Here is a 17,723-nt window from a genome sequence, read left to right as displayed (position 1 = left end):
TTCCAACTTGGGGTATGCCAGTATCACCACTGTAGAAAATATTTTGCCAGACTGCTTTCGTATTTTCTCCAGACTTACCATCCACAGGAAGGATAGGTTTCACTGTGAATTTGACAATGACATTCTCAAATTAGTTGTAGCTTAATCTTGTAAATGTATTTAGGACTATTTGACTCCTGAGTTAAAACATCCGTACGGTAGTTCATTATGCTTACAGCTGTGCATATTGAATTCACATCTCCAGCTGAATTGCTTTACCTTTCTTAAGTACGTGACAGACTGGCCATGGCAAAGCACTTCGTTGTGTTCACTTTAATTGGGATCTCCTTAGGGCTGAAGCATAAGAAATCCCACACAAAAGATAATTTAGATATTGGAGTATTGGAGTTACTGAGTTCTTACCTAAATGCCCAGCAGTGAAATTCAGCTTTTTACCTCTTGTGTTGATCTTATTTTAACATACACAAAGCTGAGAAAAAAAAAATAGAAGAAATTCACTGTCAGCTTGTACAACAGCATTAATATTTCCTTGTGTCTCCTGCATTTACCTTTTGTTCCTGTGTCTGTCTGTCACAACTTTATCATGTTGGTGGCTCATGCTCCTTTTGTAATCTGTTAGTGATTTCATGGCTTTTTATCCCCTTGCTTCTAAGAGATCACAGCTTAAGTTAGAAATAATTAACAGTCATCTCTGAGCATGTAACCTTGCATTTTGTGTGGCTAAATATCATACCGTAATTTTTTCTTGCTCTCTTCAAAAACATCTTTGTATGATATTATGTCTTTGATTTATACAGCTCTGTGTCATCTGCAGCTTTCAGTAATGCATTATTGCTTTCTGTGCCAAGGTCATTATTGTGGATGTAAAATAAAAGATTGATCCTTTTAGAGCTTCGTTTCTTGCCTTTAGTGACTTCCACTCTGAGGAAATAAGTGTACCCTAATCTTCCTGCAATTGAAACTGGACTGCTTTTAGTACCCAAATTTTCTTGGTTATATCTATTTTGAGCATTTGACTGCTGGCAACAATCTAAATCCAGGCCTGAGTAGTCCTCTGTACTAGCCATATGGTTTTGTCCTCTGCCAGACAGTGGAACTAACACTTGTGAGCAGGTAGAGAACCAGTTCAGGGAACTGATACGGTAAAACCCCCAAATTGCGTTTTGAGTGCTTTTCATCTGGCCACCTTTCTGAACTAGCATGAGCAAGCATGGTTGGTTGGCAGTGATAACTGCACTGTGCCTTACATCAGCTTAAGATACTGTTGAAGCTGTATCCTCAGCAGGCATCAAGAGTGTGATGGTGTCCTTATTTATGGTAATGTCAGGCTGTGGTAGGTTGACACTGGATGCCAGGTGCCTGGCAAAGCTGCTCATATCACTTCCTTTCTCAGCAGAAGAGGGAGGAGCAGATACAATGAAAGGCTTACGAATCAAGGTAAAAAAACAGAGAGATCATTCAATTGCTGTCAAAGGCAAAACAAACTCAATGAGTGATGATTAAAACAAAATAAAAAAGAAGTTTTCACCCCTCCCTTATTCCTGGGCTTAACTCTGCTTCTAATTTATCTACTCTGCCCCTCACCCCGCCGCAGCACCAGTGTGGGACGGAGAAACTGGAAGAGTAGTCAGTTTGTCAAAGGTTGTCTGTCTCTGCTTCTCCTTCCTTCTCAGGTGAAGGACTCCTCACATTCTTCTGGTGTGCCAGTGTGGGTTCCTCCCACAGGAGACAGTCCTCCACAAACTGATTCAGTGGGGTACCCCACGGGTCACAGGTCCTGACAACAAACCTGCTCCAGCCTGGGTTCCTCTCTCCACAGGTTCTGCCAGGAACTTGCTCTATCGTAGGCTTCCCACAAGGTCACAGCCTCCAGGCATCTACCTGCTCTGGTATGGGATCCTTCCAGGGCCGCAGGTGGATCTTGGCTCCCCCATGGCCTCCATGCCTTCAGGGGCAGGGCCTCACCATAGGCTGCAGGGAAACCTAGGAGAGTTAATGGGACTTTGTGTCCTATCTGCAAATAAACCGGGCATGGATTACCCAGAATCACAGAATGCTAGGGATTGGAAGGGACCTCTAGACATCATGCAGTCCAAGCCCCCTGCTAAAACAGGTTCACGTAGATGAAGTCACACAGGAACTCGTCCAGGCGGGTTTTGAATACGTCCAGAGAAGGAGATTCCACACCCTCCCTGGGCAGCCTGTGCCAGGGCTCCCTCATCCTCACAGCAAAGAAGTTTTTCCTTAAGTGGAACTTTTTGTGTTCCAGCTTTTGTCCATTACCCCTTGTCCTATTACTGGACACTACAGAAAAAAGTGTCACCCCATCCTCTTGACAGACACCTTTTAAATACTTTTAAGTATTAATGATGTCCCACCTCAGTCTCCTTCAGGCTGCACAGCTGAAGGTCCCACAGCCTTTTGTCATATGAAAGATGCTCCAGTCCTCTGATAGTCTTGGTGGCCCTGCGCTGGACTCTCTCCAGAAGTTCCCTGTCCCTCTTGAGCTGGGGAGCCCAGAAGTGGACACAGGAATCCAGATGAGGCCTCACCAGGGCAGAGTCGAGGGGGAGCAAAACCTCCCTCGACTTGCTGGCCACACTCTTCTTGATGCATCCCAGGATGCCATTGGCCTTCTTGGCCACGAGGACACATTACTGGCTCATGGTTTATTGTCAACCAGGATTCCTAGGTCTCTCTCTGCAGAGCTGCTCTCCAGCAGGTAAGTCCCCAGCTGTACTGGTGCAGGTGATTGTATCTCACTAATGAGTTTATATACATCAATAGGTTTATATACAAAAACACTCACCAAAACTCAATCCAGAAAAAATGGTCCATTCCTAATGAAATCTGCTCTACTTTCCCTGCAAGTGAAACCAAGTAAAAAATGGAGTTCTTTATTCAATTATTTTCCCCTACAGCTCTTACTTACCTATTCCCATTGTGAGGTAGCAATGAAGCATAGCTTTGGCTTTTCTAGCTTTGCAGATGTCAAATGGAATGACAATTTCTGCGATTAAAACAATTGGAATCTCTACCAATTTTCAGATACATTAGTACAAGAGAAAACTTTCAAGGTGGGAAAGCTTAAAAAAAACCAAAAAACCCCCAGAAAATAATAAAAAAATCTCCTTATATGTTCTTCAGATGTGACTGGATTACAATACCTCTAACAAAACATCAGAGAGATCCTTCTAGTTTTAAGTAGCATTGCAAGAGATAAAAGTATCACAATACATAGGAGCTACTTATCCCACGTGCTTGTATTTCATACTTAGCCACCTATCTGGACCTAGTTTCATTGTTTTAAGAGGGGAAATAAAGAGAACAATATGAGAGAAAGTGGAATTTAAAAAGTAGGGGAAAAAACCCCAAAACAAACCCTTACCAAGATCAGTTTTTAACTGACTGAGCAAGATGATCACTTTCTATAGCAAAGGGTAAAATTGTTCTAGAAGATACATCTGTTTCTTGAAATGAGGTGGAACATGTGAAATTCCAATGGGAGGTGGAGGGAAGTGTTTGTTTCTTATGTCCTATACAGAGACATTTTCTTACTAGACACTTGTGGCCTGAATACAATTTCCTAATAAACTTTTTCAGAGTTGCCGTAATTAATTATCATAATTATTTTACTTACATGCAACATGGGAAAAAAACCCTCTTTAATAGTATTTTCCACCCACTTTCTACTCACAACATAGACTACAATGTGCTGGAGAACTGTATTTAAAGCAATATTATTTAGCCTGTTCTTTTCTTCCTGCTGTGTTTCCTATTCTCTGTTATTGTAGTTGCTGTTAGACACAATATATTGATGAACATTTAATTAGATCAACTCCATGCCACAGAACTGGGAATCACTATTCCCTCCTCATCCAGCAACAAGTAATGGTGACCACAGCTCATTGTCTGGCCATCAAAATTAATTTGCAGTGATTGTCTTTTTGAAAGATTTCATGTTTGCTTCTGAAGCATACTTTGTGTCTTTAAAATCTTTTAACCTTTTTATGTATTTCTATTGTTCATGAGTCTATGTGCCATTCAAAGAAAACCAGTTTTTATGCTACAAAGTAAATGCCCATGCACAGGGATTAATCCTAAGGACTGCATGGAAATATCAAATCTGAAATTTTCAGAAATCTTCCATTTGCAAAACATGCTTTTAGTCCTGTCATTTGAGGACTGAATAAGGAACATTTAACTTCCAAGAATCTTTGCTGAAAAAGAACTGAATTAAACTGTTTTGCAGGTACCCAGAAATTTGCATCTTGGCACTCAGCAAACTTTTCTTCTATGCCTGTAACCAATGAATTAGACCAATAAGCATTGCCAAGTAAATGTGTAATAGGAGGGAGGCAAAGGAAACAGAGTGTTTCTCCAACCAGCCCTTTCCACGGGGAGCACACTGGTAACAGTCTGATTCCTTCTGCTCTTAGTGAGGCTATGGTTTCAGCAGATGGACTCAGCAGTGCTGACCCCCATGAAAAAGGAGAGGTCCTGTTTTTTTTTCCCCCTCTTCTGCTTCATTCTGTTCCTGGTCTCCTGCCCACTTCCTGCTCCCTATCCTGGGTTTCTTGCTTAGTGGATCCACCTGTGAGTTAATTCAAATCATCAGAAGATACGGCTGTTTCACTGTTGACTCAGAGTCTTGAGTCAGCTCAGGGAAAGATCTGAGCTGAGACAGAAGAGGAAGACAAGGGGTTCTTTGCTTTTGTCACCAGGAAAACAGGGGATAAGGCTTCCTCTTGATACCATTTTCCACAGTCATAGGACTGGTGTCTTCCTCCCTTAGGTACATCTTAACTCTCCTTTGGCTCAGCATGGTGGTTTGTATCTTGAGTCTCCTCCTGGTCCAGGTGAAGTTCAGTGGTAGCCTTGTGTCTCCTTCCAATGGGCAGCAGCACCATCTCAACTGCACAGTCCTGCGATGTTGGCAGGAGTCAGCTGCCTTTTAGATGGAGGCTGCTCCTGCTTGCTCTGGTGAAATCTTTCTTTGGGAAAATCAGCCCTCCAGAATAGAAGCAGTAGCACTGCATAATCTCTAGGATGTTTTTGTTGCAGAAATCTGACTATGTGCACATTTCTTTGCCAAAGTTTCTGTACTCCAAGGCTATGAGCTGCAGCATTAGGTTAGGTTGATACATCAGTTGGAGTTACGTTTCCCTGATTTTTTACTACCCAACAACTACAGTTTCTATGTTTTAACATTTCAAAAAACTCCAAAAAAACCCAGAAGTAACGATGTAACATGCAACATAATTTTAGCCTGTTTAAACTAGCCTGTTGGTACCTACCAGTGGGAAAACTGCTTTGAACAGAGAGTTTCCACCTTCATGAGACTGCAGCTCATGTGAGACAAAACCAGTTTTCTGTGTTACTAAATAATGTAGGCATGCACAGGATTTTTAAAAAGCATTGTTAAGCCAAAGATAGAGGAAGATTATAACACTTTAGGAATGCAATGCAAAGTTAATTGTCAGTCAAAGTTACACACTGATCTTCCTTTAACAAAATAATAATTAAAACCTATTACACTTCTCTGGTGTCACAAACATTTTACAAAAGTATCCTGTCAAAATGAGAAGATTGCATACAAATGTCATATTAGTCACATAAAAATCATAATGCTAGGTCTGTAGAATTCAGAAGTTTTGCTTTATGTATGCTTTAGATATAACAGAGAACCGTCTACCAAGCTAAGAATTAGTCTTCTGAAGTCTTCAGGAGAGCTCCCATCCTTCTGGTGAAGAAAGGAAGACATTTTTTGGGAGATACAGATATAAAGAAAACATGTCCAGATGTACACATTTAAACTTTTCCATAATTGTTAATGATATCAAAATACTTTTTGCTTGTAAAAGCAGCAAACATGTTATTAGAGGGGTTTATAGACTATTTTATTAACTATGTTTTGCTGAATTGTGAAAAGATGATATTTTCTCAGCTAGACACCAGTCTAAGAAAAAACGTGCACCTTTATTACCTGCCTGCTGCACGCAATGAATTCTGTGATCTGAGCATGCTGTTCTGAGAAGGCATAATATATATTTTCATCTAATTATGCAGATTCTTTTATCCAGTAAGCTTTCCTGTGTATTGATTTCCTTACACCCATCATCAGACTGTGCAGTTCTATCTTTTATTTTTGCTACCATTATGTACTGCAGTGGGTTAGCTTGCTGTTTGAGATAAAACCCTTTTGCCTACAAGGTGATTCAGAGAATCGGTCAATATACACAGAGGCACTGCAGACTGCTATAGTGAAGTGGAAGAGTGTATAGAGGCATAAATTCAGGCAGAGAGTGGTTTTAGTGTAGCATCTTTTTCTTCCCTAGAGCATAAATACAAATCCAACTGAGGTGCTTTTGCAATACTAACCAGGGTAGCTTATGTTCTGCTTCACATCTTAAGCAGGTTGTGCTTTATGTGCAAAATTAGATTGTAGGTAAGTCCATGAAAAGTCAGTGAGAGATCAAAATTTCATCTTTCATTTGCAGCCATGATAAAAAACCCCAGTCCTGATTCAGCTCCTGCTGCAATGTAATTATTCATAGAGTCTCTAGCCTGTTAGATTTTTTAAATGAAGGATACTTTTTAAAAAACTTTAAAGAAATCAGGATATTCTAGTGGCTTCACAGTTAACATTTAACTAAAAAAACCTGCACAGATTCTTGCTGAAATGAAACAAGAAATTAAGCCAAATTATGTTTCCATTTTTGAATGTAAAGTCTGGCAAAGAGAAGGAGGCTAAAAAAGAAATTAATTTCAGGTCCAGGAAGTTGTGATTCTGACAGGCTTAGTACAAGATGTCAACTGTAATATCCTCACAGTTGTCTAAACAAGGTCACCTTGTACATATTTTCTTTATTTGGGGATTTGTTATGAAGATACTTTTCTTAGTTTTCCTCTTCTTTTTTTTGTTCTCTTTGATGGCAAGCCCAGAAAGAGTTTATATAGTCTTCAAGTATTACTGCAAGGGAACAGTTTTAGCTGACATAGAGGTGAGGTTAAACAGATCACTAGTCAAGTGTTTGAAGGGATTAGCAGAGAGATTTACTGCGAAGGCAGAAGGTGGTGCATCTCTGGAAATTAAAGAAATGAAAACCTACATTGTGTTGGCAAAGTCTGGACTTTTAAATTGCTAAAGCTTTATTTGGCAAAAGAACAAACATGACATTTCATTTTCTTTATCTAGAACTGGCCTTCTTAACCTGCTGTAGTTCAGGACACCAGCTTTCAAATCTTGACTCTTTTTCAGGCTTTGCCTTCTACTTTCTTTGGGTACAAAGCCAAGGATTTCTCTGTGTGTCGTCTTCCTGTGGGCTTCTTAATGGATCAGAGGTTTAGACTGGGATGTTCTGACCTGGGAAATATGCCTCCTCGTTTGATGCTTGCTGTAGCACAAGACTGAAGATTTGTCTGAACATTTAAGGTACTTTTGTGTTAAATTTGTGAAAAACTTTTGGTTTCTGGACCATTACCCATAAAGCAAAATTAATTTTAGTAAGTGCAAAATTATACTGGCACAAGGGGTTTTTAAGCATTAAAGTGTAGCACCGTTAGAAAAAAATCAAGAAAGAAGCGGAGAATAGAAAATGGTCCTTAAACGGCAGATGAAGACTTGAGCTGTGTTGTGCCAAATGAATTTCTGAGTACCATATAATTCCTTTCAGTAACTTTTTGTTTGCTTTCCATTGTAAGTTGTTAGTGTTTTTTTGGTTTTGATGTTTTGGTTTTTTTTTAAATAGCATATTATCTCAGTAGGATATCTTTATGCCAGCTCCTAAATGACACTGATTAGCAAGTCTTAATAAAATATATGAATACCTTTAGGTCTTCTGCTTGTAATAAGGTTTAAGTATAGATCCGTCACCACCCATGGAAGGTGTAGGGTTCAGATGACCAAATATTTGTGCCAGCTTTGTAAATTTATATTCCTATTGTAGTTCCCTTGGGCTCCCTTTGTATTCAAAGCAAAGAAGGTACTTCTCATTCACAGTTTGTACTATTCTGAAGTACATACCTGAAAAGATGAACTATTCCCTAAAAGTGCCTGTTTCTTGCCAGATCAACAGTAGGATAGGAATAGGCTGAGTAGCTCTCACTGGTATCTACTTTATACAGACTCACAGAATGATCAGGGTTGGAAGGGACCTCTAGAGATCATCCAGTCCAACACCCTGCTAAAGCAGGTTCACCTAAATCAGGTCACACAGGAATGCCTCCAGGCAGGTTTGAAAACCTGCAGAGAAGGAAACTCCACACCCTCACTGGGCAGCCTGGGCCAGTGCTCCCTCACCCTCACAGGGAAGAATTTTTTTCCTTTTTGTATCCATTACCCTTTGTCCTGTAGAAACAACAGGGTTTGGTGAGGTGATTCCTACCCCATGTTCGTGCCCCTGTGCTGTTTTGATGCTTCATAATCCAAAGCCTCTGTCCCACTGTTACTCTTGTATAACTTTAGGCATTCACCCAGTTGAACTCAACTTGATTTTATGCAGTTCTCTTGTTAGAGTATGGTAATTTCAGGTTATAACCCCCCCCCCCCACCCCCAAATGGATAAATTTCTCTTTTCAGCTGTTATGACTTGCTTCTGCAGAGGGGTTGGTCCTTTCCAACCCCTACCATTCTGTGATTCTATGCTGATTTTTGTATGTTCAAAAAGAAATTCTTTATAGGACCTTATCACCATACAGCATTCTTGAAGTTAAACTACTACAAAGCATAACAGATTGTGTCAATCTTTAATTTTTTAAAAAAATCTTAGTTAACAATCATGCCAGACATGAAAGTAAAATCAAATTAAGATCTAGAAGACAGTGTAAATAGGATTTCAGTGGATGAATACGATACTGGTTACTATTCTCACACAAGAGCAAAAGAATAAAGACATTTTATACTTCAGGAGCAGTGTCAGTTGAGGCTAATGTGATGTCTTCACAGAAGAGGGCATCTTTCTTCTATCAGAAGCTTGCATATTTAAACTCTTAACATTTTCCTGCTATGAAAAGAAGAAAAACACTCGTTTTAGTGATGATTTAAATATTCATTTAGATTTCTGTCCTTCATTTAGATGTCTGTCCTGCAATCCTTGTCACTCGTACTGGGATCAGTTGTCTCACTCTATGGAGTCAGTTAGGGCTATTATACCTCTCACTGTAGCGGATATTTCTCTTTTTCTGAAAGCTCCATTGCACCTATTCTCGTCAGCAGTTACTTTGGGAATGCTCCCAAACAGAAATCAGGATTATGATTATTAGAAGGGCAAAGTGATACACAGAGAATATAGAACAGTAGTAAATGATAGCATAGAATTGAATAAAATATATTAAATGGAAGAAAAGGGGAAAAAAATGGAATAAATTATTTGGAAAGGAGACGTCCCAATATCACTGTTGATTGAGGTGGGAAGAGAACTTTTGTAGGTCATCTGGTCCAAACCCCTGCTCAAGCAAGGCTACTTAAAGCAGGTGGTCCAAGACCATGCACATATGGCTTCTGAGTATCTCCAAGGATGGAGTCTCTACTACCTCCCTGGCAACCTGTGCCAATGCCCAGACATCTTCACAGTGGAAAAGTGTTAGCTGATATTCAAGATGAACCTCCAGTGTTTCAGTTTGTGCTCATTGCTTCTCATTCTAGTTCAACACACTAACTGAAAGGAAATGAGCTGTACAGGAAAGTGATGACTAAAAATAAAAAAGGGAAATTCAAAATAAAATGGAAAAGAATGGGGAAAATTTGTGACTATCACCTGTCTAGTGCTCAGATGAGTGGAACCAAAATGTTGAAACCACAAGGATTACTAACAAAGTAGTCAGATGATTGAAATGACATAAGATGGGAAAATTAAATGAGGAAGTATAACGTTAAACACATTGTTAACTTGCAAAATCTACCCAAAACTCAAATGATGAAGAAAAATAAAAGATATCTGACTTTTACATATTTTCATTCTTGATTACATGTATACTGTCTCTATTTGGACACTATTGTAGTCTGGCAAAAAACTTCTGGCACCCTGCTATTGGGTATTTGTCTTCATCTTCAATATCAAATTAAAATGATTTTATTATGTATATTTTCAGCACTATTTACATTTTCTCTTTGCTTTTTAGTTTTTTTGCTGCTTCCTACCTTATTTGCACTCTGTACATATTTTTCCTGTTATCTCTGCCTTCCCCATGCTGTGCTCCCTGTACTCAATCATGTTGTTTATATTGCACAAATTACGAGTTTTTCATCAGTTCTCACCTTCCATCTGTTTCTTCTTAATATATAAGCCAAGAGTTGGCTGCTGCAAGATTGTTATATAACCTTAAAATTTGTAGTATTGTCTATTACATGAAAATATCCAAAATGTGCTGTCTGTTGTAGATAGTAAGGTTCTGGCTCTGGGTTACTTTTCCATACAGCGTAATTGGTGATAGAGATTCAAAAAACATATTCCAAATCAATCAGTTGTATGGAAGAGCAAATGTAAATGTTGCAGAAAATGGGATTAATGTTCTTCCTCTGTAATATACCACATTCAGCCTTCTGTAAAAACAGCAGATTTCCCAATGCAGACCTACTCTAAAAATTAAAAAATACCACACAGAAAAAAATGGAACAAATACATAATGAAATAGATAATATTAACACATTTCCTTTTTATTATTTATATGATGCACAATGGAACATATTGTTTTTGCAGGAAAGTGAATGTCACATTGCCATTCAAGTTTCTCATTCTGACGTAAAATCCAATCTTAAGACACAAGTTGCAACCGGAATCATAGTCTTACAGAGCTGAGCATTTGGAAGTTGCTAGGTTCCAAAATCATAATAGTGTAAGTAAAATAATGACTAAAGACAGATCTCCCAACAAAGAAATTGAAGTAGTTTATTAGACTTACTACTCCTACTAGATCCATGCTGCAGCTTTTAATCCATACTCTATGTCACAAGCTAATCATCTTTAATAAAGCTATTGTGGAAGAACTTTGGTAAAGGAACACTAGTTCAAGGAAATGCTGTATACTCAAAAGTTCCTGCAACTTGTTATTTTTATAGGAAACTAATGTTTTAGGTGATGTAGAGGATTTATAGAGTTTTCTTGCTTGGATTTGGTTTTTTTTAAACTTTATTTTCTTTTTATGTTTATTTTTAGTTAAAAGTATTCATCTTGAAAATGTCAAAGAGTGTCAAAGAGATGTTAGTTAAGCTTAGGTTTTTCAGGAGTAATCGTAGGCAGTAATTGATGTCCATGCTATATTCTACAGATTCAAATTAGCCAAAAAACCCAGGATCAGCTAAGAGTGCATTTTCAATCTTTTGCCTGTGTTTTCTTGCACAATCTGTGCTGAATTCAAGAAGAAGAGTATGGAAGCTAATGTTCTTCTGAAGTAGAACTTCTCGTGATCATGTTTGTTCTGTGACTTGTCACCACGTACAAAATGCTCCTGGTTGTTACTGATATTTTGTCAGACTGGACTAGTCTTTTTAACTTCAAAGAGATTCCTATTAACTTTGTTTCAAAGTCTATGAAGGTATTATTTATCAAGTGCTTTGTTGGCACTGTGGAAGTGAATTTTCTAAGAAATTAAATTGGCTTGTGTGAATTATTCTGTTAAATCTGCTTGAATGGTTTTCAGAACATAGATCTTGTAGCAAAGAGGTAATCCTGCAATTTTATGGCATGCTGAAGGTTTTTAAGTTGTTACCTACATTATTTACAGAGTAGCCAAGTAGTTCAGGCTGGAAGGCCTCTAGAGATGACCTGCTTTACCTCTCCTCCTCAAAGCAGGGTCATCTAGAGCTGATTGCTGAGGATCTTGTCCAGTTAGGTTTTGAGTATCTCCAATGATGAACACTCCACAGCCCTGTGGGCAACCTATGCCAATGTTTGACTACCTTCACAGTAAAAAAAGCCTTTTTTTGCATGTAAATGGAATTTCTTGTATATCAATTTGTGCCCACTGCATCTTGTCCTGTCACTGGAAACTGCTGAGGAAAACCTGGCTCTATCCCCTTTACTCTTTCTGTCAGGTTTTTATAGACGTTGTTAAGATCCTTCTGATCCTTCTGGAGACTGAACAATCCCAGTTTATATGTCAGATGTGCCAGTCTCTAAATCATCTTAACAGCCTTTCACTCTACTTTCTCCAATGTATCTATATTTTCCTGTGCTGGGGAGCCTAGAACTGGACCCAGACAACAAGATATATCTTAGTGCTGAGCAGGGTCGAAGAAGGATCACCTCCTTTGACCTGTTGACAATGCTTTTAATGAGCCCAGGAGGCCATTGGTCATTTCTGCTACAAGGGCACATTGATGGCTCATGATTAGCTTGTTGTCCACCAGGTCCCCTAGTCCTTTTCTGCAAAACTCTTCCAGCCAGCTACTCCAGCCCTGTACTGGTGCAAGAATTAGTGGGATTAGTTTGTATCCTGGAATGATGCAAAGAAAAATGGATTAAGCGTTTAATTGTGTTGCAAATGTTATGCCTAGAGGAACAAAAACCCCAAAACTTTGAGAGTATTTTTCTGGCTGAAAGCAGCAGTAAAATCTACTTCCTTACTGTTCTTATGCCTGAATAAACCCACATTACCATGCCTTTCTTTGTATGTTGTGTGTTTCAGCTCTAATAATCTCGGTGAACCTGATGTGCACTTGCTTGCCCTAGTGTTAGGGATCCAAAAGCTGCATAGAGTGTTCTGAATGCAGTATGAGGCTAAATACAGCCTACTGACCTTACTTTTTCTAATGCAGCCCAATAGTGCACTCGGCCTTCCTTGCTCAACTTCTCTGCACAACTGGTCTCCCCAACGAGTTATTCCATCCCAGGCGCAGGACTTTTTGTTTTTTTACTTTTGCCCTTGTTGAGCTGTGTCAGCTTCCAATCAGACCATTTCTCCAGTCTTCTGATGTCCTTTTGAATAGCAGCCCTGCCCTCAAGCATACTGATTTGGTGATTTTCCACAGGCTTCCTTGTGATGCATTCTCTTTATTCAGATCTTTAATAAATATACCCTCTCCAGTAGTCACCCTCAAGGAACATGACTATCTGTGGGACTTCACACCATATATCACTGAAGTTTTTTGAAGGGTGATGGAACACAGGATGCCCAGAGGGGTTGTGGGGTCTCCTTCCTTGGAGGTCTTCAAGACCCGCCTGGACATGTTCCTATGCAACCTGATCTAGGTGAACCTGCTTCTGCAGGGGGGTTGGACTAGATGATCTCTAAAGGTCCCTTCCAACCCCTACCATTATATGATTCTATGATATACCACAGCCCTTTAAGTGCAGCAGTCCAGCTGCTAATTTTCTACCTGCATTCTAGTCCACCTATTGAAACCATATCACCACCATCCTGAAAATATACAATAGGAGACCATCCTGAAAACTGTAGTAAAGATGGGGTAAAATGACAACCACTCCTTTTCCCTCAGCTGCATTGCTGATTGTCTCATCATGGAAAGCTATCAAGCTGCTCAAGCAGAGTTTGCCCTTTGTAAATCCATGCCGATTGTTCCCAGTCACCTCCATCCATCATACACCCTAGATGAAAAGTCCAGGAGGGTTTGCTCCATAACCTTTCCAGGGACTGATGTGAGAATTACTGGTTTATGATTCCTCAGAGCCTCCTTCTTACTCTTCCTGAAGATCAGTCTGATGTTTATGTTTTAGCAGTCATCAGGAGCTCTCATGATTGCTGCAGCCTTTCAGAGATCTTAACAGTGTAACCATACAGTGATGCTGACCAGTTCCCTCAGTACCTTCCTTATCTCAGAAGTTGTTTGTTTTAAAACAAATCTTCATCCTAGACACTCTGCATTAGCATACATATTTCTACTTATCTCTCGCTCCCTGTATACATATATATGAAGAAATAGAGAAATACATAGGTTAGCATTTATGTAGAGAAATCCCAAGCCAGCAGTAAGAGAATAAAGATTTTCGAGAAAATCTTAGAAGCTGATAAATCTTAGAGGCCTGAACTTTTTGAAGCCAAAGGGAGTTTTGGAATTTACTTCAGTGGATCCACAATCTCACTCACAGTTTTTATGACTTTATAAGATTTGGAACGCAACCTGCCATTGAGTTAAGTGTAGAAATTTCTTTGAAAGCAGTTCTAAAGCTTTAAAGAAAAAAAAGGAATTGGAATTGTAATTTAAAAAAACACCAAGAGTACTAGAAGTTAGAACATCCACTACTACAAGAGAGTACTAGAGGTTAGAACTACTGTCCGATTCTGTGAAAAAATGCACCACGATCTTCATGAAAATTAATTTCCATTTTTCAAGTGAAAGACCATTATATTGAGTCAGTGTTAACCCATTCATGGGACTCCCATCATACCAGTTCTGTACATAGCAGGCAGGAAGTTAACCAAACAAGATGATGTCTGTGAAAGTGACGTTTCTCTTAGGAGTGGCTTAGTGGTTGCAGGCGTTTTGTTTGGCCAGACTTAACGCAGTCAGAAATGTACAAAGAGTGCATTCAGATGTTAAAATGATATCATAGAATCATAGAATGGTAGGGGTTGGAAGAGACCTTTAGAGATCATCTAGTCCAAACCCCCTGCAGAAGCAGGTTCACCTAGATCAGGTCGCATAGGAACATGTCCAGGCAGGTCTTCAAGACCTTCAAGGAAGGAGACTCCACAATCCCTCTGGGCATCCTGTGCCAGGGCTCCGTCACCCTCACAGTAATATGCACTCATTAAAGAATATAAACACACTTAGGCACTAAACCAGTTGTTTTAAGAAACAAAATCAGTCATTTTAGGGGAGTTTTAAAATGTGAGTCTATGCCGCGATTGAGAGACGGAGACGCAACTTGATGCAAGCAAAGTGTCCACTTTATTGAATACAGGCAACATATTTATATATTCAGAAGGCCGTGTCACATGCTGATTGGAACAATCAACTAATCATCTCATACATATTACAAAAGCTGAGCTCCTGATAGGCTAATAAAGAACATACGACCCTGCCAAGAGGTTATTGTGTTGCAAAACTAGATAAGTTTCAAAGTTTACTTAGCAGGGTCACAAGATCCTGTTCTTTTGTGCTTACTTCTGCATGTTGCAATTCTCCACCACCCTCGGCACTTCTCCATACTGACACAACAAGCCTAACGGCCAAAACCAACTTTATTACTTATATATATCTATATAATTACTAACACCCTATAAGCTCTACTAACCCCTATTCATACATAACCCACAAGTCTACACTCACACTGTCTCATTAGAGACAAAGAGGTTACAGTAAATAGCATCCAGTGTCCAGCACAGGATGTTAGGTAGTCAACTAAGATGTGAATGTCTTCACTGCCTTGGTATAATGAAGATCAGCATGATAGACAAGGGAAGTGGAAGATCAAGTAAATTAGTGAAAAACTTAATCAAGAAAAAGACAATTTTCTCACTGGTCTGTAATGACAGTTGGCAAAGCCAAAGCGAGACACAGGAGAAAAATCATTTGGTTAATACTCGAGCTGGATACTACTATGTTTCTACAAAAAGAAAGAGAAAAAAATATATGAAAATTTAAAAAGTATAAAAACATTTGTCACATTTATTGAACTATATATATGACATGCTTCTACAAACCCTTAGAAAAAGGAGAAGATTAGTTTTGATCCACATGAAAGAGTGAATTCAGCTAAAAAGACAGAGAAATGATTGCGCTTGAACAATTAGGCTCTTCATCCAGTCTGTTTAACAGAAACTGAAAATGAACATATCCTACTTTTAATATTTGCACATTTCTTAGTTGAAGAGAGTTATTTTTGATATTGGCAACAGTGAAGTTTGGATTTGGTTTTTGGTTTTAAACTTCAGTTCTGCAACACATAATTGGAACCAATTTGTTAACATTTGCTTTGCTTGTTCAAATAATGTTTGGTTTACCCCATATTAATGCTTGCCCAATCAACCCAGGGGTTTTTTTTCACCCTGTACCTCAATATCATAAAAGCTAATAGCAATAGTGTGACTTTCTAATCAACTTTGCCTTAGGAAGTAATAGGAACTAGTCAAGGAGAGCAAGGCAAAGACCTTTTAGTGTGGAGTGTTATGGCATGTACCATCTTTATGCCGTCTCATGTGAGCATGGACTTCCTTCTTGTGGATCTCAAGTCTGTCTGATAAGTCAGTCTGAAACTCTTGCTGAAGATCCTACTTGGAAAGCCAGATTTCTTAGCTATGAGGTACCCTATGGAAGTGACTCCAGACCTTTTCCAGTGTCTCAAAGAATTCCTCAGAATGGTCCAGTATATACACTTCTTTCTCACTGTCAAAAGGCTGTGAAAACCACTGTAGCATCTAATTTTGTTCTGCTGTCCTTTGTTCATTTAATTAGATGATTGCAGGGTGATGGCATTCGGGTAGACAGGATTAATTTTCCTAAAAGTATTTTTACTAGTGCCATTTGAAACACTCATTATTGATCTAAGCCAACTGAATGAGACTGGCATATATCACACACTTTGGAGAGATTTCCACCCATTCTCAGTGAGATACCCAGGATACCCAATGGCATGCAAAATTGCCCTAACTGTCAGCATTATGCATCTGAATCCTGTATCTAATGGTTGGACAGCTGAATCACTCTTGAGGTTCTGGCATAAGGTCTGCCTCTTTGTAGAGTACAACAGCTTAACCACCTAGATTTAGGTGGTCATAACCTCTGACTGAATCCTGCTCTGCTTCCCTGGACTCCCATCAAAGAAATCTCTTCTAAAGTAAGATTCATCTATATTATTTGAAATGTTTGTCTTAAGTTTGTCTTAAATGTTTGTCTTAATGTTTGTCTTTGTTCCATCCTTAAAATGTCTATTTCTTATTATTCACTACTGAGGGATGCAACACACACATTTCTGTGTCTGATTTCTGTGTATTCCACGCCACTTGTGCTTGGTGGCTCAGCAGTGCAGCTTAACAATGCAGATTGGTTTTGGCATAGAAAATATTGAGTCTTGTTGACCAATTCTTCTTGCACGATACTTGCATGATAATTGTCCTCCAAATAATGAAGAAAACAGAGTCAGTCAAAATCCATCTGTACATTTTATAGATTGAAAAGCACGTCAATTATTTTTGGTAATGGTTTGCTTTTATTACTTATCACACTTTAATTATGGCTACTTATATTGCTTTTCCAGTTTCTGTCTCTTCAATCATATTTTGAATGTATTCTTCCAATGGTGTTATTGATCTTGTATAGCATAATAATAAAGTAAATGTGGATGTTCCAGTAAAATAGCCCTTCCCTCTAGCTAGAGAGGACTGAAGAAGAAGCAAAGGAGAATAGAAATTGAGAACTGAAAAGTCCTTGCTCAAATGCCAAACGCTGAGAACCCAAAACTTCACTATAAAGTCTCTAGATCCATAGAACTAGGTAGAAGATACCTGCTTGTAAAAACTAAAACCACCTTAATAATCTTGAAGAGTGTGAGAGGAGACGATGTCCAAACTTTTCTTGCTCTAAGACAATATTAAATACCTAGACTTAAGTACATACTCCAGTTTTATTTAGGATTTGTAAGTTCCTTAATGTGCCGGTGGACTCTCATATATATGTAACTGCTGTAGTTTTTATTCAGTTCAGTAAGCCTACTTTGAAGTAAAAGCTTTATTTTCTTCTTTTTATTAATAAGGCTTTACAATCTCTGGGTTGAAAGCCTGAGGAAGATATGATTTCTCATTAACTTGATTTTATATGAAAC

This window comes from Colius striatus, chromosome 1, assembly GCF_028858725.1.
Source record: "Colius striatus isolate bColStr4 chromosome 1, bColStr4.1.hap1, whole genome shotgun sequence".
In the NCBI taxonomy this organism is placed as follows: domain Eukaryota; kingdom Metazoa; phylum Chordata; class Aves; order Coliiformes; family Coliidae; genus Colius; species Colius striatus.
This window is presented reverse-complemented; position numbering follows the sequence as displayed.